The sequence below is a fragment of the Ipomoea nil genome, unplaced genomic scaffold (genome assembly GCF_001879475.1).
Source record: "Ipomoea nil cultivar Tokyo-kokei standard unplaced genomic scaffold, Asagao_1.1 scaffold1334, whole genome shotgun sequence".
NCBI lineage: Eukaryota > Viridiplantae > Streptophyta > Magnoliopsida > Solanales > Convolvulaceae > Ipomoea > Ipomoea nil.
The window spans coordinates 396,063-419,284 of NW_017617762.1; the positions used below are offsets into that span (position 1 = coordinate 396,063).

Here is a 23,222-nt window from a genome sequence, read left to right on the forward strand (position 1 = left end):
GATTTAGGATATGTGATTTTGTTTTCCAAATTCCTCCTGATTTGTGCTTTCCAAATCTTATCCTGCCTGAGTAGTTTGAGCACCTCTCTATCAGCTCTTGCAATTATCGGTACCATTTTTTTTATTAATATATATGTATATATATACATGTTTTTTTTTTTTGCGGCCAAGGCACCGAGCTTCGGCCGCAGCCGAGGCGTGCGCCTCGGCCTGACGCCTCAGCCATCTGGCCGAGGCGCAGCGCCTCGGCCTGGCTGAGGCATTGCCAATGCCTCAGCCATTGGGGCCGAGGCGTGTGCCTCGGTCTGTGGCTGAGGCGTCGCCTCCGCCATTTGGCCGAGGCGCAGCGCCTCGACCCGGCTGAGACGTTGCCTTGGCCGGCTGAGGCGTCGCCTCAGCCATTTGGCCGAGGCGCAGCGCCTCGACCCGGCTGAAGCGTTGCCTTGACTCTTTTTTTTTTTCTCTTTTTTTTTTACTTTGAATTTTTTTTTTTCTTTTTGCGGCGTGGGCCGACTTCGGGCTGTGGCGGCGCCTCACCCGAGGCGTGTGCCTCGTCCTGCGGTCGAGTCGTCGCCTCAGCCGCTGGCCGAGGCACTGTACCTCAGCCTTTGGCCGAGGCATGCGCCTCGGCTAGACTTGCCATTGGCCGAGGAGCGTGGCCTCGGCCCATCTCTTTTTTTTTTTTTTTTTTTTTTTTCACAATGCGGCGTCGGCCCGCTTTTAGTTGAGGCGTCGCCTCAGCCCTGCCGAGGCGCGTGGCCTCGACCCCCCCCCCCCGCCCCCCCCCCCCCCCTTTTTTTTTTAAATCTCATGTAGAGTGTAGTGACAACCGTGGTTGATCGAAGGTGGTATTGAGAACCTTTTATTTGAGCAAAGTAACCTAGGCAGACCATGATTACGAAATATTGTGACTTTGAGAAAATAACTTTGAGCGAAGTAACCTGGGCGGACCATGATTACTAAATACTGTTTACAGGTCTGGGCGGATCAAGACTACAAAGTATTACTGATAATATCTAACTAAATGTTCTGAGCTCCATACCCGATCGATTATCTTTGTAGATGGTGTGGACTTGTAGATCCTTACTGCCAATCTTTTTGCATGCTTTTACGTAACAACTGCGGGCTGCTCGCTGGTCTCCTCTGACGACTGCTATCCCACTCGGAGTAGGGAACTTCATACACAAGTGTTCCACTGACACTATGGCCTTGAGGTCCTCCAGTGCCGGCCTCCCCAATATGATGTTGTGCGCACAAGTGAGTTTTCCCAAGATGAATTCCACGTCAAGTTTGCGAATGTTAGGGCTTGTGCCTATCTCCACTGGTAAGACCACTGACCCCTCCGTCTCCACTGAATCACCCGTAAATCCAGAGAGTAGAGCTGTCAAAACGGGCCAGCCCGTCCCATACGGGCTGGCCCGTCACGGGTTGAAAAAATACGGGACGGGACGGGCCAGCCCGTTTTTCATACGGGCTGGGAAAATCCCAACCCAGCCCGTGCGAATTTTTATTTTTTTTTTAAATTTTATTTATTTCAATCTATTTATTTTATTGTTAATTTGTTATAACTTATAATAAATAAATTACAATTTAACTCTAGAAAGCTAGAATGGCATACTTCCTAATTCCAACACAACATTCATGTCCAATTGTCCATATTCCACATTCAAATCTTACAAGTTTTCAACACAATTTTAATAAAACATTTAAAGTGTTCAAGTTTCGCACTATCGCAAGACACACATAACAAAAAGTCCAAAATATTCAAACATTCAAACAAAAAGTCCAAAATATTCAAGCATTCAAAAATCCATAAATGATAAATCCATTAGAAGCCTTCCCAATAGCATCATCATTCATCATAACTATAAGTTCATAACTGTAAAAAAGAAGAAGAATAAATTAGTAAAACAATAAATCAATAAATGAATATACAAATCTTAAAAAAAATAAACTCTAAAGCCTAAACTCCTAAAGTACCTTCATCCACCAAGAACATTAGAACTTAGAACTCTTTTGCCCTTCTCAATTGATAATTAGTTCACCCATACTAGGATCTCCACCATCTACATAAATTTATAAAATAAATCAATAAATCATTAGAAATTATAAGTATATATAATAAGTATTAACTATTAAATAACGATTAAATAATAATAATAATGCATTAATACCTTCAGAATTAAATCCTAGCAACCAATTGCGAGTACAAATGAGCGCTTGAACATTTTCCGAGTCAAGGGAACATCTATACTTTGTCAAGACTCTTGAGCCAATGCTAAAAGCACTTTCACTAGCAACTGTAGTGATTGAAATGCTCAATATATCACAAGCCATTTTGGATAGACATGGAAATCTAGCTTGATGCTCTTTCCAATATTGTAGAACATCCATTTTCATGTTAGACTTAGGATCTAGCTTCCCCTATTCTAGATATGTATCTAGCTCAGATTTTTTGATAACAACACTATTTTCACTAGAAAAATATGTAAACTCCTACACAAATAACACAATTGCACAAATCACAATTAATTAATTAATTAAAACTTGAAAGCATATTAAATAGAATTTGAAATAAATTTATTAAGTTTAAACACTTACTCCAAAGTAATTGATTTCTGGTGCATGAGAAGAATCTGCTTGAACTTGTGAAGAAGAAGTTGAAGTTGAAGTTGAAGTTGAAACCAAACTTATCCCATTCTCATATTGCTTAAATAACTGATACATCTTTCTCTTAACAACATTCACCTTGTTTTCCCAACCAATAGAATCAGACTTTTCATATCAAAAATTGATCAAATCAAACTTCAACATAGGATCAAGAACAGCAGCAATAGAAAGAATAACACTGTAATCACTCCAATATTTTTCAAACTTCACTTTCATTCTTAATGCCATATCTTTAAGTATCAAATCATCACAATCTTCATGTATCTTCAACAAACGCTCTATTTTCCAAATTTGCATAAAATACAAATTGGAAGTAGGATAACAGGACCCAGAAAATAAATTAGTGATGATGTAAAAGGGAGCCAAGAAATCCCGAATCAATTCCCCTCTCTTCCATTCCTCACTCGAAGGACAACTGATGAAATTCTTGTCACGTAATACTAAACACCCAAAAACTTGTTGATACTTCATCACACTGTCTAGCATGACATAAATTGAATTCCATCTAGTGGGGACATCTAACTTCAAGCCCACACTATCATCAATTCCTCCTACTTGCTCCACACACTTAGCAAACAATATTCTTCTTGCTTCAGATTGTTTCACATATTTGATACTTTCCCTAATCTTTTGAATACTAGTACTTGCAGCTTTCAACCCTTCTTGAACAATTAAATTCAAGATATGTGCAGAACACCGAATATGAAAGAACTCACCATCACACAACAAACTATTCTGCAAACACAAACGTTGTTTTAAAATATTTTGCATGCTATCATTTGCAGAAGCATTGTCCAAAGTCAAAGAAAATATTTTCTTATCAATTCCCCACTCTTTCAAAGAATCAAAAACTGCCCCGGCTAACTGTATACCAGTGTGTGGAGGCTCCATTTTGCATAAAGCAAGAATCTTGCTATTTAACTTCCAATTCCTATCCACAAAGTGAGCAGTAATACAAATATAGCCTTCAACTGTATATGCAGTCCAACAATCAGAAGTTAAACAAATTCTGCTAGGAGACCTACTCAATTGTTGTTTTAACTCCATTTTCTTATCAAGATAAACATTCCATACATCATTCACTGCAGTATTTCTTGTATACTCATTCACATCTGGATTACAAATTAAAAGCATCTCTCTAACTCTTCTATATTCCACAAAAGAATATGGAAGGTTATGTTCAATAATATCCATTGCCATAGTCTCCCGTAAAAGTTTGTGATCAAGCTGCCTAGATCTCAACTTTCCTTGTGCATCTAACATCATTGTCCCAATATTATGATACTTAGGAAGAGCAACACATTTTGGAATATGACGTAATATAGAAGATGTTCCATATTTAATGCCACCAATAGTATATTCCTTTCCACAACCATTACAATTAGCCTTTTCTTTACCATCAACTAGTACAGGATTTTTAGTAAATGACTTCCAAACATCAGAAGTAGTGGATTTAGCTTTTTTACGCTTAGGCTCTTCAGGATTAGGTTGTTCAATTTCTTGGATAGGAGATGTAGGCTGTTGAGTACTAGGCATCTCGGAGTCTAAATCAAATTCATCATTATTACCAACAGCACTACCAGTACAATTCACACTAGGAGAAGTCATTTTGCTGCAAATTGCAAAAGATTCACATTTTAATTACAAACATTATTAATTTATTATATATTTATACTCACAAGTCACAACACATCAACAATCAACAATAAAGATTAAATAGCATGTAGTTTTAACAAGTCAACAACTCAACATACAACAACAAAAACTCAACAATAATACATTTAATCAACTCAACAATAACAATCTAAATAATAACATCATTAGTTCATTACATCAAGATTCAACATCCAAGAATAACAATACATTTAAATTTTTAAACTATTAAACAATAACAATTAAATAAAATATTAATTAATTAATTAATAAAAAAATACCTGGTACAGTGTACAGAGAAGGCTGAGAAGTGAAGTAGTCTACTGTGAAGCAGTCTAGGTCGCGGCTCCGGTGGCGTCGTCCGTGGTCGTCCGTCGGCGAGGACTGGAGGAGGCGAGGAGCTGTCGTCCGTGGTCGTCCAGCCGTCCAGGTCGCGGCTCGCGGTGGCGTCGTCCGGCGTCCGGCACACCGGCGTCTTCCGTCGGCCGAGGCGCTGACTGGCAGTGGCAGAGGCGAGGTCGTCGTCTGTGAGTCTGTCTCGGCGAGCGGGCGAGGGCCGAGGAGCGAGGTGTCTGAGTGTCTCACTGTCTCTGTCTAACTGTCTGAGAATGAGGCGATTTTTAGGGTTATCCCAATTTCCCCTATTTTTATTCGGAGTATAGTTAGTAGACTAGTATTCCGTAGACAAGTAGACAACATATAATTATTTTATTTATTTAATGCACGGGACGGGTTACCCGTGTAACCCACGGGTTCAACCCGTGCCCAACACGGGTTAAACGGGACGGGCCGAAAACGGGACGGGTTGGGATTTCTCCCACCCAACCCGTCCAAAACTACGGGTAAACGGGCCCAGCCCGACGGGTTGGGCCCGTTTTGACAGCTCTACCAGAGAGTGGGTACGTACTTCTTTGAGCTGGTTCCTAGGTATCCCTAACTTGGTGAAGGCATCGTAATACATCACATTGACTGAGCTTCCCGTGTCGACTAAGATGCGGCGGACCATGACATCGTTGACGTCCATCTTAATCACCAGGGCGTCACGATGGGGTAACGGGCCCACTGGGAGGTCATCACCAGAGAAGGTGATGGCCTCCTGTCTCTGTTTCTTTTCTCTGGGAAGACTCACCACTTCTCACACGTATAGCTGCCAGCTCCACTTCTTTCTTTCCGCGGGCGTGTCGCCCCCTACGGGTCCACCACAGATGAAGTGTATGGTGTGCTTCTTTTGTCGTCTGGGCGCCACCTCGGTTTCTTTCTCGCTATCATTCTGCTCTGATATTTGGTCGTGTTCTCTTTTTTTTGGCGTTCGAGGTGGACGGCTCGGTGCCATCCTCATTCCTCCAGACATTTTTTGGTGGATTGTGTTGCGGCTGTTGCTACTACTTGGATCGCTTGACGAAATGTCGGAAGTAGTCCTGCTGAATGAGTTCTTCTATTTGTCTCTTCAAAATGTGACACTCATCCGTATCGTCGCCGGCTTGCCTATGAAACCTGCAATACTTTGTTTGGTCTGCCTTTGGGGAGACCTTCATGCACTCCTCGGGGAATTCTACCATTCCCATCTCCTCAGCTTGCTTTAAAATGAAACTGGCGGGATGGGTAAGAGGAGTTAAATTACGCAAGGGGACCATGCGAGGTCGTTCGTGGTCTCGGTCTTTCTCTGCGGTCGGGTGGTTCGAGAGTGGTGCTTGACTGGGGGACCAGGCGAGGTCGTTCGTGGTCTCGGCCTTTCCCTGCGGTCGGGTAGTTCGAGAGTGGTGCCTGGCTGGGCGGACCAGCTTTCCTAGGCTTCCCACCTTTCCTACCGTCCTCTTCGTCCTTCTTCTTCCTGTCGACGTCCTCTGCTTCGGCATAGCGGCTAGCCGTCCTCATCAGATCTTCATAAGAGCGGGGGTGGTGGGCGTTCAGCTGCTTGTGGAAATACCCTGATCTTAAGGCATGGATAAATATCAGGATCGCCGCCTTGGAGTCGAAGTCGTAGACATTATTGACTTCCTTTTTCCATTTGATCAGGAAGTCTTTGAGGCTCTCGCCTCTATCTTGCTTCACTACACAGAGGTGAGAGAAGGTTTTCTTACGATGTATGCTACCGGAGAAGTATGTCAGGAAGCTCTTGGACAACTCCCCAAAGTTTTGGATCGACCCATCCGGGATGGTGTTGAACCAGTCTTGGGCCGCTCCATCCAGGGTGGACAAGAACGCTCGGCACATGATGGCGTCCCCTGCCCCGATCATTACCATAGCAGCCTTGTACCTCGTTATGTGGACACGTGGGTCAGTGGCCCCCGTGTACTCCTTGATGGCGGGCAACCTAAAGTCCATCGGCAAAGGTACGTCCATGATGCTTGGGGAGAATGGTGCTGCCATCCGTACCTCGGGTTCCGGCGACTGCTCCCGTGTCTCCACCCTTCTTTCTAACTCCTCGATTCTTTTCTGCAGCCTCTCGACCAGGGCCGACTAGTCGGGGTGCCGGCGCGGGGCCGGCTGCCGCTCCTCCATGTGTCGGCGTGGAGCTAGTTCATCGACATGCCGTCCATCTGAGTGTTGACGCGAAACTGGTTCCTCGACGTTCCGTTCATCTAAGTGTCGGTGTGGAACCCGCTCATCAGCGCGTCGCTCCTCCAAGTGTCGACGTAGGGCTGACTCATCAACGCGTCGGCGTGGGGTCGGCTCTCGAGACTCGCCCACCTCCTCTGTAAGTGATCTCTCGGCTTCTTTGTTTTCGTGTTGGCGAGGGCCTCTGGTAGAAGACCCCTCGGCCTGTGATCCTAATCTTTGCCGCACGGGCGCCCTCTATCCCAATCGTTCTGGTGCAGATTGGGAAGGGCTTGGTTGTCGTCTGGCCGGTCCAATTCTTTGGGTCTCTACCCCTATTTCCTGGGGCCGCGGCGGGGGCACTTGGCCTTGCAGTCCCACCGCCACCTGATTTAGCACCGCCGTCACTGCTTGCTGAATGGTCGCTTGGAGGTTCACGACTCGGTTCGCCCCTCCATTGTTGAGTTGGTCTCGAAGGTCCCCTCCATTGTTGAGTTGGTCTCGAAGGTCCCCGAGCCTCCCGTTGTTGAGCTGTTCTCGGAGGTCCCCTCCGCGATTGTTGGTGAGTTGGTCCCGGAGGTCACCTGAGGCATTGCCATTGTTCACGTTGCAGGAACCGTGGGAGCTGCGGGACACTATTCTTTCAAGCTCGCTGTTGAAAGAGAAATGAGTTGTGTGTGTCATCGCCTGCTTGAGTGTGGGACTCAGGCTCTCAATGAAAGCACCAATGACGGTAAATATGTTATCGGATAATATTATTTTGTGTAAATGAGTGACAATAGTTGTATTGCTAAGTGTTTCAGTACAAGAATCAGAATTTGTCTTTGTCCAGAGTATTGAACGTGTCCTCCCAAGCTGAGGGGAGCATCTACTTATTCAAGGGTGCTAACGGTAATAACATGGGACATAAATGGGGAGCTAAGCCTTTAATTCTCTCTCATCAATGGTGGCATCAATGGTGGCTTCAATGGCAATAAAGGTGACACCTGTTGGAATTCTGTCAGTTGGAGTTCTGTTCGTTGGGTTTCCATGTGGTGTCGGGTCAAATATGGCACCGGGTCAGATGCCCCTTATGATCCGGGTCAGGTGCCAGCCCTATTATCCTGTCACTAATTTTACATTCAAAATGCATTTTTGCTTCATCATAATACATTTATGATACTAACAAAATATAATTCTAATGTAAATATTGTAATATTTATATATGAAATGTTACTTATTAAAAGAAATTGTAATACCTATTGTAGGAATAATATTACTGATAAACACAAGAAAACATGAACCAGAAACTGAAAAACGGCACAAGCTAACGTAGCCCCGGGAACAGATTAACGGAACAAAAGAGACAAGAAAATAATTGCAGAACCTGTATACGCTGTGTCGTGGAATATATCTACTGCCTTAGAAGCGTTTCGCAGCTCAGTGCAGATTAAACCGGCGCCGCCCCCCGAGGTTTACACAGCATCTCGTTCGAACCCGTGCACCCGGAATCGACGAGGAGAACTTGCATACAATTGCTCAGAGTTAAGGAAAAAAAATAAAGAGTGTATGGAAGAGAACTTCTGTATGTCTTTCTTTTCCTTTCATAACTTTTGTGCGTCTCTTTTACCAACAGGGAGAATATATATAGTGCAGCAATGCAGTAAAAAGGTTGTTATAAAAACTAGGCTAGGAAGCTGAAAAGTTGGAGAAAGAATAAGACAATATGACTAGGTGAGTCAAACTACTTTATCAGCAATCTTATAATATAGTTTCTGAATAAATCTTTGCATTACTTACAATCCCCCACTAATGGAAAGGAAAAACCTGACACCAAACTCTAAGCAATGTAGGCTAAGTACATAAGTGTTAGTATCTAAAGATTGAACCAACACATAGTGAAATATAGTTTCCCTTATCTAAGGAGTGAAATAATCTTGAACCCTTAGAACCAAGAATTGAACCATATGACACATACTTTACCTTAAGCAGTTCTGCGATATAAGCATATGTTGATCAATATTCCTCAGGATGCTCAAGAGTGTTTTAGAAAGACCGCCCATAACCTTTCACAGAAGGTGACCAAACCTTCACACTCAAGTAGGTGTATCCATCTATCCGTCTCAACACTATTCCCGAATTCGGGCTTATGGATCCATTAAGAACAAAATGTTCAACCTCACTCAGTGGTTGTCTTTCGACCAGAGTCCAAGATTTGGTCTAATGTGGACGTATTGTCCATCATTTTAACCCTGCGTTTCAGAGACTCCAACTCTAGTTTGAGTTCTTCTTCTCGTTTTCGGCTATCTTTAATGATATTGTCCCTGTCAGATATTTGATTTTGATACACTTTCCTACCATTCTCTATGTTGAATAAAGACTTGTGAAGAATATTATTGGCAAATGGATAATTGAAGATAAAATTCAATTATCTCCTAGTCAAACTACAAGTATCATTCAAATCCTAGTCTAATTATGATTCATACTTCAACTAGGATTATGATCAAGTGTCACCTATATAATAAGACTCTTAGAAGAATAGATGCAGCGATCTTACCTTTGTAATCTGATCGAGTGCATATAGATATATTGAGAAAGAGAGTCTATCACTTTGGAGTAATACGAGAGTTAGGTTTCAATAGATTATGAGAGATTGTGAGATCTATTGTGTAAAGTTTCCCTCTTCCTATACTCTGTATTTTTGAAGTTGCTCATAGTGAATTTAGGCTAATTCTTAATACGAGAAGTGCCTCGCAGATTAGGGTATTTCGCCCGAACTGCGTTACAAATTTCCTGGTGTTACAAATGTATGTTTCAACATTACTGTGTGTGTTGCTCCTTATATTTTTTCACTCTAGATTGCTAACTTGACTAGACAGAGATCTATTCACTCTTACAAGTATTTCCCATTTGGCATACAGTTTTTATATTCTAACTCAAACGAGGGGGTTGGTAAGTCGCGGTCTTCAGCCGACACAAATTCTTCAGTTTCTGAGTCTTCATCAACCTCAGATTCAAGAGTTACGTTGGTGATGGCCGTGAATGCAACAAAGTTCCCAAAGAACTCATCTGGATCAGATCCTGGATCAGGTTCAGGTTCATCGTCATCACTCCAGGTTAGCGCTACTTTCATCGAATTCTTACGCCTTAGATATGTTGGGCACTCAACTTGCACATGGCCGAACCCTTCACATTCATAGCACCGAATTCCTTTGCCATCGGACTTCTCTTTGGATTGAGAATTATGTGATGAACCCGGACGTAGATTGGACAAATTGGATCTTTGGTTGTTTCGAGCAGTGGTTGATCCCGATCCTTTTGGATTTTGAAACTTGCTATTCCTTCCATTTTGTCGTTGTTTCACCTGTTGCAATAGTTTAGAGAAACCTTTAGATAAGAACACTACAGGATCATCAATTACCTCATCTGGATCAGATCCAGCTCCAGTGTCTTCAGCCGTAAAAACCACGGTTTTCCCTTTTGTCCCAGGACTAGCAAGAATTTCCATCTCATACGTTTGCAAACTCCCCATTAGTTGTTGAATGGTTTTCTTTTCCCATCCGTCATGCTCTTGAATGGCTGTGACTTTCATTCGAAAACGTGGAGAGAGTGAACGCAAGATCTTTTTTATGAGTTTCGGTTGAGGAAATGGTTCACATAAGATACTTTGCACGATTTGCTAGCTCTTGAACGCGAGCATGGAAGTCAACAATGGTTTCATCATCTTTCATCTTTAGATCTTCAAAATCAGATTGAACCATTTGCAGTTTAGATTGTTTGACCGATGTAGTTCCCTCATAGGTAGTTTCCAAGGCATCCCATGCTTTTTTAGCAAAGTCACACCCTGCAACAATAGTAAACTGACTCTCATGCATTAGCGAAAAGATAGTGTCTAAGGCTTTGTGATTGTAGCCGGCGGTGATCATCTCAGTTTCTGACCATTCTGATTCTGGTTTAAGAACTGGAGGATCTTCTGAAGTGTCTCCATCTTTGGTAGGATGAGTCCACCCTGTAATAACAGCCCTCCAGACCCTCTCCCCTTGAGCTCGCAGATGCATTTTGGTGCGGGCCTTCCAGTATGCATAGTTGTCACCTGTTAGTTCAGGAGGTGCTCTATGTCCTTCCATGCTGCAAGACTCAATACACAGTGAGCTACAGAAGAAAAACCAGACAAACAGAATAAATAACAAATACCGAGTTCTTGAGTTCAAGAAACACGAGAAAGCCAGATTGGTTAGACTAGTAACTTAAGTCCCCCGCTCTGATACCAATTGAAAAAGCTCGTAGACCTTGAATGCAAGAAATACCCTAAAGGTTCGTACTAATTTTTAATTCAATTATTAGGCTGGACTAGCTCCAAGATCTACGCCAGACAGAACAACGAAATGAACTATAAAAGCAATAGAAAGGAACCGTGCACCAGGATATGTTCACGCAGTTCGAAGCCTCACTCCTACGTCTAATGGGCCACTCACGTCAACCCAAATCCACTAGATGAACAATAAAAGTAAAATAGGAGAGAACATTACACTATAAAGCATAAACTTCATCTACTCCAGAACCTACTCAAGCAACTACGTGGACTTGACGTGCAGGCTATCTTCGTTGCATCGTGAACCCGTTGTGAGATCTTCTTCACCAGTAAGTATCTAATCAGCCGTGAGATATATAAGATTTAGATGAAAGAATTCTTGTTAAAAATCTTCGAATGAAATGCTAAACAAAGTAGCATTTTATAGAGGTATTGAAGAGCCTCCTTTATCCAAAATTGTGCATCTTATATTTCCTCATTTTAAACTGCTTCACTTAATTTAAAAACTCCTTGTAAGTAGGGTCTTGACTAAATGCACGTTGACCGAGTTTTCCCTTTCTTTGTCTCACCTCCTGGCGCTGATCCAGACACTAACCTCTTAACTAATTTTGACAACTAATTTGAGCCAATTATATGAGGATCTAACGTGTAATATTTTTACACTTACATGCTGCTTGCTCTCGAAATCCTCTGCGCTGAAGAGAACTGTTATTGTGAAGCTTTGGATATGATGAATGCCATGCCTCTGAGGTGAGCAAAATCCTAAGATCGGCTAAGAAAGTTGGAATACTTCCCTCGTGCATCTCCAGGGGATCAAATTAAAAAGTGATTTATTGTTCATTTTCAAAACAAAAAAAAAAAGATTTATTATCGTGTCAGATAGCGAAGAGATTTGGTTTCAATATCCTAAAATAAAAATGTAACAATCTTTTTAATATTTAATCTTTAATATTAAAGTTTCATTTTTGTTTTTACATCCCAACTAGGGGTAGAAATAGGCCGAGCCGAGCCGAGCTTTGGAAAATTAGGCCTGGGCCTGTTACGAAAATCTAAAGCCTGGGCCTGGGCCTGAGCCTGTATGTAGGCTTTTTGTTAGGCTCAAGCCTGAGCCTGCAATTAGCCTAGCCTGGCCTAAAGCCTTTTAAAAAGCCTGTTTAATATTTAAGTCATTAAAAATGCTTCAAAGTATGTCCTACCTTAGCCTATTAAAGCATACATTTTAAGACTTTTTAAAAATTTTAGTATATCTAAATAATATAAGAAATGTGCCTAATACAAAACTAATACATAATTACATAAGTATACAAAACTTTAGTATATCTAAATAATATATACTTGGGGTTATATTGTAAATATACAAATATTAGGCATAAAATAGAATATATATATATATATATATATATATATATATATATATATATATATATATATATATATATATATATATATATATGACAGGCCTCCCTGGTATATATAGGTCTGGCCTGTTTAGTTTAATAGGCTTTGAAATTGGCTCAAGCCTGACCTTTTTACTAAACGAGCTAGGCCTAACTGGGCTTTAATTAGGCCAGGACATAGGCCCCTACAAGGGGCCTGGCCTATTCCCACCCCTAATCCCAACGGAGGTGGAACCCCAAATATAGACATATCAATTCTGACTCTCATCAAAAACCCCTCTTACGTGGCACTCATTATGACTCTTAACAAATTTTTTAAAATTTATTCTTTAATATTAAAGTTTTGTATTTAACAATGTTACAAAAATCCCGACTAGACACTGATTAATTAGCGTTTAGGTGCTAGACACTGGCCGACTGCCAAGCGTATCACCATAATCGGTGGTCTAAGCGACTGGCCAACTAGGTGGCTGCCTAGGCCGCCTAGGCACTGAACGTCTAGGCCTCCTAGGCGCCGACTAGTTTAGGCATCTTAGGCACTGACGCGGTCTTCTAATTGGCAATTTAACTATTTTTCCCTTCTTTTTTAAATGGGTTATTTTACTCAAAATGGCATTATTTTTTAGTGAAATAACCTTAAATTGTTCAAACTCTATATGTTTTTTTATGTTAATATTTAATATTTTAGTATTAACTATTAAAGTATTAAATAGTTTATAATTATCCAATCTTAAAAATTTACAAAATTTTAAATAATTTTTTAAAAAATAAAAAATAAAATTAAAAATATACGGGTGCCTAGGCGCCGATTAATCGCTGCCTAAACGCTCGAGGAGCGCCTAGCGATTTTTTCAAGCATGATATTTAATGCATGGACAATGATCTTGTTATTTTTTCTTCCTCATTTTATATTCGATTATTCTAAAGTAGGGATGAGAAGGGTAATATATTTTATAATTATTAAAATATTTGAATCCAAGCCAAGACATTGTGATCTAATAGCACCAGGGTTGGATTCCCATATGGGAAGTTGTGAGTTCGAGCCTCAATGGAGGCGTTATTGGCTCTTTGTGCTTCCGTAGGTAGAGTCAGTAACATTCAAAAATATTTGAATCCAATAATAATTTAAGAAAAAATCTATAATAACCCAACAGGGTAGCTCAAGTGGCAAATGAGCTCTCTTTATGAGGGAGAATTTCGGGATAGCTTCTGTGCCTCCCGAAGCGAACATAGATTAATCGGACGGACCTGTCCCCCAACAGGGTAACTCAAGTGGCAAATGAGCTCTCTTTATGAGAGAGAATTTCAGGATAGCTTCTGTGCCTCCCGAAGCGAACATAGATTAATCGGACGGACCTGTCCCCCAACAGGGTAGCTCAAGTGGCAAATGAGCTCTTTTTATAAGGGGGAATTTCAGAATAGCTTCTGTGCCTCCCGAAGCGAACATAGATTAATCGGACGGACCTGTCCGTTAAAATCCGGACCACCTCATAGTTCACACTCGAAGCGAACAGAGATTAAACGGATTGAGAAAGACCCGGACCACCACCATACTCATGTATATAAACTACAAAGTATCATCTGAAAACCAACAAATGACTAGTCAATCAGCAGTGCTTAATGTCAAGCTCTAAACATGTAATTAAGGTTCAATACATTTTTTTCCCCCAATGATTAATGTTATTAAAACAATTAGTAGACTCATCCTCTGTTGCTGTTTTGCTTGAATATTAATTTTACAGTAGGGAGATGTCAAAGTCCGGAAGGAATATGTTAGGAGAGATGTTATTATATTGTTACTACTAAATTAACTAGTATTTTTCCCGTGCGATGCACAAAAAATATGTTATAAAAATATACCCTATATGAGGTTTATTCATATATAAAATTTTTATTATTTAATAATTATTATGTTGAATTCCTATGATAAAATTATGAACATAAATATATTTACAATTAAAATAATATTTAAGGTGGGTGATTACTACAAATCTTAAACTATATTAAAAATTTAGTACATAGTATTTAATATTACAAATTTTTAAGAACTTAGTAAACTACAATTGTAATTGAATTACAATTTTAGAGTCACCACGGATCAAAATTTTTAGACCTTTGAGATTTCTAACTCTAGATGTAGCAACATACAATTGACCTTTAAAGACCAAACAATTATTTATAAATATAAATGACTATTAATCATCATCACCATTTAAAAAAATAATTGTAACAATAATTGCTCACCAAACTATATGGCTATATTATAGTTAGGATTTCAATTGTTTTTTTAGAGTTAAAAATGATTTTCAAGTGTTAACATTTACTTTCCTTATCTGGGTTGTCCTCACTTTTGTGTTCTTTTTCCTTTGATATTTTATAAATAGTTTTCAGGAGTAGTTTTCCCTTTGATATCTGGTTTGGCATCATTTTTAGTGCTATATTATTATTTTTGTTGCAAAATTCACTATTTCCATGTAATTATATAGGTAATGTATCAAATTTTATTGTATTGCACTAAACATTTTCTTCAGTTGTTTCATGTTATATATCATATGTTTTTCACTCACATAAAAAGTGTTTGCTAAATCTTAACTATAATACCAACATGTAATTAATGTTGGAAAAAAATAGCATTAAAATGATATTTTGAGTGATTATTTTGTGGTACAAATATATGTGGGATCCACTTCCGATTTGGGTCGGGTCAAGGTGGATTCGGGTTCTTCGTAGTGAGACGAAGAATTTGATATAATGTACGCTCAAAATGGGTAATAGGTGAATGAGAAATTGATTCTCAAAGTGAACCTATTTCAGAGAAGTCAAAATCTTAAGATAGTTGCTAATTAAATTAGCTATTGTTGTGATTTGTTTGTACCCGAAATGTGCAAGGTTTTAAGCTTGATAGCTAATTAAAGAATTAGCTGTGATGTGTATCACGAAGGCATAAGCTTAAAACATGATTAAGCTTTGAGAAAGCTTAAAATAATGATTTGGGATTCAAAGTGAAGTTTCGTGCTTTTGAGCAAATTCATGCTTTGGTTTTTGGACTCCTTTCGTGTGAGTCCTATCGTGTAGCACCAGTTTGGTGCTTCTAGCACGAGTCAATGCTATTTGCATTGATTCGTGCTGCACCGTTTCGGTGCTTGCAGACCACTCGGGTGTGGTTTCCGGTCCCAATTCGTTAACCTTTCGGGTTTTTACGGACTTCTCGGTCACTCAGATATTTGAAACGGGACGTTATGGTCGGTACGAATTAATCGGATATTAAGTTCGTGACCGTTGATATTATTTCGATAATAAGTACGACCGTTTCAAACGTTATAATTCAATTTTTAAATTGAATTTATGTTGGTTAATGTGTCATAATAATGCTATTAAGTACCAACCTCCTATATAAGAGTGTAGTGGGAGTAGAGGCTTTTGAACCACATAGTGAGAGGCAACAAGAGAGGGAAGAACGAGAGTGACACAACACACAAAGATAAGCACTTTTTCTTCTCAAAATTCTGCTCCTACTCCATTCTTGAAGCTGTGTTTTGCCCGTGCTCTAGTTCGTCGGGTTCGTTCGTTTGGGTGCTCAAACGTCGAACCGTTGTACGTTTTATCCTGGGAAACCTAGGTCACAACGCTCCTAGCACTTTTGGGAGGTGGCAAATAAGGTTTTAAGGAAAGACAGGCACTTTGCCTAACTCGTACATTTCTTTCTTCTTCTTTCTTGTTTTGGATTATGCTCTAAGCAAAAATTCGTTCTTTCTTGTTGTTTTGGAATTATAATCTAAGGATTATATTTTCCTTTTGGTTGATATATATTGGTATATCTTTTTCGTAGATATACATGTATATATAACCGTTGGGTCCGTTTCATATATATTTGTGTGTATATATATATATTTCGGATATATGTATCCAATAATATTTTATATATATTTCGTGTGTATATATATAAATATTATTTTAAGGGATATTAAATCGATTTTGGTTCATTTTCACCAACAATCTTAAAACCTTATCAATTTTGATAATGAACAAGTCGATGGATTCCAAAAGTGTTGGATCTGTGAATGTTGCCGGAGGTGCACATTCAAATGGTCGGAAAGGCAACGAAGTTGCACATTCCGTGATGCCAGTTGATGGCAGCAACGTTGGAAATAATATTTCCATGGGAGTTGCAAAAACACACGATGGTGCTCCGGAGAATTTTGGTTCACGATCCGGTAGACCTGTGGCTAATGGCACACAATTGGTACCTATTGTGTTGTCTAGTGGATCGGCTAAAAGCCACGAAGGATCCTATGATGGTGTAATAACTACATGGTCTGAGGACTATTGTAGTGTGACCAATGACTTCAACCGTAATCAAAGGAAACTTAAGCGGAAGCTTAGCTTTCAAGAAGATTACGAGAAGAAGGAGAAATGCCACTACAAAGCGAACCGTCATCCTAGTGAAAAGGTTGAGGACAACTTCGCTATGTTTAAAACATGTGGATGGTTGGACGAGTGAGGTCACAACCGAGGTACCCCCGCTGTGCGCTATGGACCACCCTTTGTGGAGTGGACGGTTGAAAATGGAACAAGGCACACGGGTTTGAAGGATTACTACGAGATAGGAATAAGGAAATGTGTTTCCAATGTAATTTTTCCTATTTATTTATTTGTTAAATAAATGTTGTAGTATCCTTGTGATACATTTTTTTTTATTGTTGAATAAAAAATGAATTGTTCCATTGGGCTATTGAATCATAGTACATACGAATTATTTGATGAAATAATGTTGAATGTATGAAATGATTCAATACGGGTGCGTAGTGCATCACGTAGCATTATGTGGAAAATGCTAAAATGGCTTAACGGCTGGAACGAAATGTAACAAGCGTGTTACATGTTTGAAATCCCGTAAAAGGACTACGGTCCTGGTTCATGTAGAACGATACGGATTTCAAGGATCAATATGTCAAAAATTGGAATAACTATATAATCGAGAGCGTCACAGCTCAAGTGTTGAATATTTTAAATAATATTCTAAGAACGATTATATGAGTTTGATTCAACTAGTTGGAAAATTTGGTTGATTTGTTCTCGTTAATTGTGTTATAATTAACTTGATCAAAAAATTCCAAATTATACTAGTTATCTAATTTGAGACAAATTGTGTTTTGGTGAATAGTGCTTTGTAGCACTAATGGAAAGTGCAATTTAATTTGGCACTTGGAAGTGCAAATTAAAACACTGTAACAGTGCTATCAAGCACTAGGTAGAGTGCTTAATTAGGCACTTTCGGCCACTTGGTGGCTGCACCTTTAGGTGTTGAAAACTTAAGCAATTGGTGTTTTGGTAATAGCAATAAAGGTGCTAGATTATGATCGGTCTTAATGCTAGTCTACTTAGCTTAAATCTTTCGTATGTGGCTAATTAAATTTAGCATTGTAAAAGTGTTATGTGATTAGCACGAAAGGAGATTTGGTTAATTGTGTAATTAACTAATAATCCTAGCTAGTACAAAGTAGCACTGTAATTATAATTTAAGCAACCGAATGTTGCTGTGAGTTTATAATTTAAAAGCAATAGAGATTGCTTTGGAATCGGCGCGTTAGTTTGGGAGCAATGATTCATGCTTGGTATAGCATGTTTCGTGCTTCACTACTAAGCACTGATTCGTGCTTCAATTTCGGAAACACTGATTCGGGTTTGTGGCCTTTCGGTCAAAACCGAATGGATTCGTGAGGGCTAATCTGTTAGCACCTACGAGATGTGTTGGCATGTAACACATGTTTATTCTTTAAAGAATAAAAAGAGAAAAACCAAATTAATCGTGGATTAATGCGGTTACGAACAATCGATGTGGTGAAAAAAAAAAAAAAGAAACACCTATTGGTGATTTCAGCGCAAGCGTTAGTGTCGTACTCGAGCGTACGGTACGGTATTCACCTCAATCGAACGTTGTTACCGAACATAAATATCAAGGTGTTGATAAGTTCGGGTCTACCTCATAGTATGTGGGGTGAGACATTTCTTTGGACAAGTAAGTACCTTTTAAATAAGGTTACCGCATGAAATTCTTATGAATTATGGGTACGTAGGAAGTTTTCTACTAATGCCTGAAATGTGGGGGTGTCTTGCCAAAGTTGTGTACTGGTTCTTAGTACACGAGTCCTATAGTGTGGATGTACGTAAGAACACAATAAATTGAATCAAGAAATTCATCATTCTTTGGAAAATGTATTTTTGTGAAGATTCAATAAAGGACCTAGCACGTTGAAAGGAACTTTCGGCGTAGCTATGGTTGAAGGGTATGAAAGAGAACCCGAGCTCAAAGCTAGACGTAGCAAGAGAGCTAAGATTGAACAATCCTTTGGTCCAGATTTTCTGACGTACATGCTAGAATGTGACGCGCATATTCTAACTTGTTTACTAGAAAATAAATTGGATTTTCTGACAAGGTTGTTAGAAAACAAGCCTCGATCGTATGTAGAAGTTGTGACTTCTACAGATGGACCAACCCGAGAGAGGCTATTGAGAGTGAAGTAGATTCTATCTTAGAGAATCATACTTGGAACTGGTCGTTCTTCCTCCAGGTTGTAAAACCTCGGGATCCTAAGTGGATCACTAGTCGGAAGATAAAATCGGTTAGTTATATCGAAGTAAAATGGCCGAGCTTGTAATTTTAAATTACATGCAACGCGAGTGCCACAGTTACTTCAATATATATTCTCTTGTGATGAGGATGAAATCCATTAGGATGATACTTCCCAAGAGCTGTTTAGCGAGACTTGGAAGTTTATCGAAATAGATGTATCGCTTTCTTAATAGACATGGAACAACCCGAGGGTTTCGTGGTTCCGCGCTATGGAAAGAAAGTGTGTAACTGGTGAGATCATTGTTTGGTTTGAAGAAACAATTGCCTTAGTACTTGGCATGTAAGTTTTTATCATACAATGATGTGTCACGAGTTTAGTATAAACAATTGTGATAAATGTCTACGTAATGCGTACGATAGACGAGGTTATCACTATTTGTCTATACACGATAAACTCAACGTGGGTAGTAACGATCAAATGATCAATTCTACCAGGAACATGTTAAATTCGAGATTTGACATGAGAGGTGTGGCTTAGCAAATTTAATCTTTGAGATTAAAATTGTGAGAAGACCGTATGGTCTCGTGTTAAGCCAATCTCATTGTGTTGATTAAATCCTTGCAAAGGACGTTAATCAAGTGGCTTGGACACCGTTAGATACTAACGTACAACTAGCCGATAATCACGGAGATTGTATTTCTCACGGAGAATACATTTAGATTATCGGTAGTTTAATTGTATCCAATGGGTTGTACTAGGTCGGACATTGCCTTCGCGGTTAACGAACTCGGTAGACATACGAGTAACCCTAGTGTTACGCACTAGAAGGCAATAGTGGAAGTTATGAGATACTTAGGTATGCTTGTGACTTTGGACTGCACAACGTGGGATATCTAGCCGTACTTGGAAAGTATAGCACGGATATCAAAGGACGCTAAGTCCATCAAAAGCTACGTCTTTACATAGGCCAGTGCAGTCAGTTGGACGGAAATTCTCGAAATGAATTTGTGATAGCTAAGATCCGACGGGATCAAAGCTGAGAGCCTTACACTCGTGTCGCGAGCGAGTAGGCCGAATGGCTATGCCATTATTTCGAGAATGTTCCTAGTGGTGAACTCGTACCTCCAATTTGTGAGCACTGCGATAGTCAAGCCAAAATTGGTTAAGTACAGAGTTAAATGTGGAATGGTAAGTCTAGACTTATAAGTCGTAGATATGATACCATTAAACAATTTCTCACAACGGGGGTTATCTTTATTGACTACGTGATGTCAAAAGATAACGTAGCGGCCGCTAACTCGCTAACCCGAGGGTAAGCAAATAGTTGTGGAGAAGTTGGAACGAGGAATGGGTCTAAAGCCCGTGGACTAAAAGTTCTATAGTGGATACCCAACCTAGCTAGCACCTAGGTTCAATGGGACAACTAAATTATGGAACGAAGCGTGTCACTGTGGGGGTCTCGGACTCCCCACCACTCCTCGTTAGAAATAGTGACTCCCGCGCAAGGTTAGCATGTTAATGCTTTAATGATTCGAATGTCGGTTGACGTACGTGAGTATGCGGGATACTCGGGAAAGAATCACCTATGTGAGAGAGAAGTGAGGGTCGCTTCAAAGGAGAATTGGTGGGCACAATTCTTCACAAACTCTTGCAGAACCAGGACGGTGACCCACGACCAAAACGGGCACAATCATGAGAACAGAGCATGGTTGGGAGGTTCCTGTGTGAGATATGTCATCGTCTACACAAACGGCAGTCGGTTCAAAGACATCGCGTTCTACCGTACAGCCAGTAGAGTAAACATGTCTTCACAAGAGAAGGTTCAAAGGGTATAGTGATCCCTACCTATCCTATGCAGGGATCGACCGTTAAACACAGTTGTTTCCGATTTCAAAATACCCTGAAAATCATTTTTCATTCATGTGGGGGATTGTTGGAAAAAAAATAGCATTAAAATGATATTTTGAGTGATTATTTTGTGGTACAAATATATGTGGGATCCACTTCCGATTTGGGTCGTGTCAAGGTGGATTCGGGTTCTTCGTAGTGAGACGAAGAATTTGATATAATGTACGCTCAAAATGGGTAATAGGTGAATGAGAAATTGATTCTCAAAGTGAACCTATTTCAGAGAAGTCAAAATCTTAAGATAGTTGCTAATTAAATTAGCTATTGTTGTGATTTGTTTGTACCCGAAATGTGCAAGGTTTTAAGCTTGATAGCTAATTAAAGAATTAGCTGTGATGTGTATCACGAAGGCATAAGCTTAAAACATGATTAAGCTTTGAGAAAGCTTAAAATAATGATTTGGGATTCAAAGTGAAGTTTCGTGCTTTTGAGCAAATTCATGCTTTGGTTTTTGGACTCCTTTCGTGTGAGTCCTATCGTGTAGCACCAGTTTGGTGCTTCTAGCACGAGTCAATGCTATTTGCATTGATTCGTGCTGCACCGTTTCGGTGCTTGCAGACCACTCGGGTGTGGTTTCCGGTCCCAATTCGTTAACCTTTCGGGTTTTTACGGACTTCTCGGTCACTCAGATATTTGAAACGGGACGTTATGGTCGGTACGAATTAATCGGATATTAAGTTCGTGACCGTTGATATTATTTCGATAATAAGTACGACCGTTTCAAACGTTATAATTCAATTTTTAAATTGAATTTATGTTGGTTAATGTGTCATAATAATGCTATTAAGTACCAACCTCCTATATAAGAGTGTAGTGGGAGTAGAGGCTTTTGAACCACATAGTGAGAGGCAACAAGAGAGGGAAGAACGAGAGTGACACAACACACAAAGATAAGCACTTTTTCTTCTCAAAATTCTGCTCCTACTCCATTCTTGAAGCTGTGTTTTGCCCGTGCTCTAGTTCGTCGGGTTCGTTCGTTTGGGTGCTCAAACGTCGAACCGTTGTACGTTTTATCCTGGGAAACCTAGGTCACAACGCTCCTAGCACTTTTGGGAGGTGGCAAATAAGGTTTTAAGGAAAGACAGGCACTTTGCCTAACTCGTACATTTCTTTCTTTCTTCTTCTTTCTTGTTTTGGATTATGCTCTAAGCAAAAATCCGTTCTTTCTTGTTGTTTTGGAATTATAATCTAAGGATTATATTTTCCTTTTGGTTGATATATATTGGTATATCTTTTTCGTAGATATACATGTATATATAACCGTTGGGTCCGTTTCATATATATTTGTGTGTATATATATATTTCGGATATATGTATCCAATAATATTTTATATATATTTCGTGTGTATATATATAAATATTATTTTAAGGGATATTAAATCGATTTTGGTTCATTTTCACCAACAATTAATACCAACATTTAACCATTAATATCAACATTTAATTTTCACAAGACCATATTGCTTTATTATAATTAAGATAACCGTGGGTGTATTTGGTTCAAACATTGAAATCATAATGGAAATGAAAATCAAATATTTAGTAATGATAATGAATTTAAGTAAAATGAGTCATTTTGTTTGGTAGTGAATAGGAATTGAAATAAAAAATAATACACACACATATGTGTATATATATTAAAATTCAATCTTTAATGCATAGACAATGACATTTTTTTTTTCTCTTTTATTTTTGATTCCATTGTTTAAAAGTAGAGAGCAAAAGGGTAATAAATTTTGTAATTACTAAATGATTTGAATTCAATAGTAGGATAACAAAATTAGATAACCAATATAATAAGGAGTATGAAAACCCATAGGAGGGTGCAAAAGTCTCCAACTGAACACACCCAACATATATCTTATATTATTCCAGGCCAGATTGAACATTAAAATGAATTACCTTGCGACTTTAAAATTAATCATATTTGGTCATTCAACTACTACAATCTAGTTCTAGCAAGAGTCTTCTTATATATAGGCGAGGGGTCAGTTCAATGAATATGCTAAAATGTAAAAAGTGAAGACTAGTTTGATCCATCCATATACGTAGACCAATGGTCGAGAGTTTTTGAAAAATAAGTGAATAATAATGTGGTTCTTTTTATAAATATTACAAAATTAAAAATTTACAATAATTATAAAATTTATTCCATATTTTTTATTTTTTATTACTAAAATCTTCAACCAT

General features: G+C 39.3%; 1 long non-coding RNA gene across 1 annotated transcript; it reads right to left on the reverse strand.

Annotated features, from left to right (window-relative positions):
* Positions 1 to 5,084: 5,084 nt before the first annotated feature.
* On the reverse strand, positions 5,085 to 18,268 carry LOC109185593. The gene is made up of 3 exons (XR_002054988.1): positions 18,256 to 18,268; positions 15,598 to 15,599; positions 5,085 to 5,208 (listed from the first exon to the last, which is right to left on the reverse strand). It is a non-coding gene; the product is annotated as an uncharacterized LOC109185593 (long non-coding RNA).
* Between the last annotated feature and the right edge of the window lie 4,954 nt (positions 18,269 to 23,222).